Below are 2,685 nucleotides of genomic sequence, written 5' to 3'. Positions count from 1 at the left end.
CCTTTTCCCCGCCCCCAGGGGGGGGGGGGGGGGGGGGGGGGGGGTTGGCATGGCCTGAGGTCTCCTGGCCCAGAACTGGGGCAGGGGGCTTGGCCTTAGATCCCCTGTCAAGCCCAGCGTTATACCTCGCCACAGTGTTATACCAGTGCTGAACGGGGATGCATGCAGGCAGCCTGGGTCTAGATCTGCACTGGGGGCAGAAGTCCCCGCCCCTGGCCCTGCCCACAGACTGGTCGTGACTGGGACACGTAATGGACAAATTAGCATATCACCTCTTTATTATAGAGATTCTGTCCCACTGTCTCTATTCTCCACTCGCACTTTCCAGCTACTTCTAGCATTCAGCATGCATGGGCTTTTTCTCTTGCCAGGGAAGTAGAACAAAGGCAATAAAGACTAGGACAATAGGAAGTTGCCTCTTTTCTGGACCCTGCATTGATGGGAGAGCAATCAATTGTTCTCTCGATGCTCTTGGTCTTTCTCTCTTGCACTTTAGCCCCCTATCTTTGGGGCATCTTAACAACCTTTGCAGCCCACCTCTGGTTCCTGTAGATCAGAGGTTCCCACCCTTGGCTGTCCGAGAGAATCATTCGGAGAGCTTTACAAATGCAGGTGCCTGGGCCTCAACCCAATTCATTAACACTCTCTTTTGGAAAAGCCCGGGCACCTGTGTTTATAAAGCTTTCGGGTGATTCCAACATGTAAGCAGGGATGAAATCCACTTCTATTGATTTTCACCTCTGGACCTCCTGCCTTTCAGTATCTGCCGGTATTTCCAGGTCCTTAATATATTACAATTGACTATTCCTTAGGGTTGGGGGAAAGGAGCATCAGAAAAGCAAGGACAATGTCATTCCTCTCACCCAAAGGCAATTAAAAAAACTGCAATAGGAATTAATTTTCACTTAAGGGGAACAAAATCATTACATATGGCATAACATACTTTTTAAGCAGCCTTTAGTCATTATTAGAAAAGATGGGCGTGTTTTATTTATTCATATATTGATATATGTATTCATATATTGCTTTTTTATAACAGCAATTCATTTTGTTTTCAAATATAATACATTAAATCCAACTGAGCAAATTCTCGATTCCCACATGTAATTAGTGACAAAATCATTTTGGCATATATAAGCAAATTGTGTCAGAAGTCCATTCCTGTGGTCATTAAAGAGGCAAAGGATATAGGGACCTGCCTTTTTTAGAAGCTAAAAGGCCTCTTTGTACAAATGGGAGAAGAGGCGTTTATTCAACAATGTGTTGAATTCCTACCTGGTACCAGCGCTGCTCCAGGCACACCACTGTGTGCATTCCCAGGCACACCACTCATTCCACTCCGTACAATTCCAGAGGGAAGGGAGGTGGGGGAGTGGGGGGCATGAGAAGAGATGGTCGTGGGGCTGCAATTTGCTTCCCATCTCATGCTCTTCCATGTCAAGTCCTACACGTTGATTATTCGTATCCCGTACTTCTAATTCAACAGTCCAACTACATTTGGATCTTCCTTTTGTTTCCATCATTTTATTTTTCTTCAATGGTCTGTCTTCATCATCACTGAGTTTCGCTTGGGTCTCAATCTCTTTGATCTTATTATTTAGAAATGTTTTCCTACAATTCTTCTAGAGATCTTACACACAATTCAGCCAGTTTTATATTTCTTAAAACTTATAAACTTCTTGTTAACTATGTAAAGGAAAAACTCTTAAAGGCCATCACAACCTGTGATAGTTTGCCAGCCTAAATCAATAAACAGACTTCACCATCGCTAGACATGCCACCTGAACTTACATTTATGTAGACTAACAACTCATTTACCTGCATGTAGGAAGCAAACTCTCCCTCATTCAGGACTTTTCAAATCTTCCAGCACTATTTAAGCACCTAGATCAGAAATTGCACATTGTCAGCCTGCTGGCTAATTCAGCTTGGCATATGTTTTAATTGGCACTGACAGTGTTTTTTGAATTGAATTTTCATGTCTTTGACTGCACCACACCTTCCATTGTATATATGCAGTCCATTTCACTAATTTACATTACCTGCTGGCTCTTGAAGACATTTGAATTTATTATCCCTCATAAGGATGGAAATCTTTCTGAAAAGTGTTATGTCCTTCTCAGTCTCCTTAAACAGAATATTTTAAATATAACTTAACCTTCTCTTAATAACTCAAATAGAATGGTCTTATCTTATCTCTTTCTATCTGATTATTAACTACTTCATGTCACCATTGCCAGTGTGACCTACCACACACACACATTTACAAACACACACACGTTTTTGACATACACAAACCCATTCTAATCCTCCACTGATCCGTGGGCTAGGAAACAAGAAGGTAATTTAACTAGAATTGTGTGCAAAGTAATAGGAAACAGGCTTTGAGTCAGAAAGTCCTTAAGGAAGATGCCTCTTTACAATAAACTTTAGTGCAAGTTCTTCATTGACCATTTGACTGTTCAGAAGTCATCATTGTTCAGTTACAGGCTCTTGGAAACAAAATGGTTGATAAACATATGACTCCTGTCTAATGAAAGAGTCAGCAATTGGAGTTATGAGGATTGGATTTCCCATGAAGAAAAACGTACTAAGCTAAAAAAATAAACTAAGCAAACAAGGAATCTAATGAACAAAATAAACTAATGAATAAAATAGAACCAGAGGCATGGAAACATGGAACAG

This window comes from Myotis lucifugus, unplaced genomic scaffold (assembly GCF_000147115.1).
Source record: "Myotis lucifugus unplaced genomic scaffold, Myoluc2.0 scaffold_66, whole genome shotgun sequence".
NCBI classification, from domain to species: Eukaryota; Metazoa; Chordata; class Mammalia; order Chiroptera; family Vespertilionidae; genus Myotis; species Myotis lucifugus.
Note: the sequence above shows the minus strand (reverse complement) of the source record.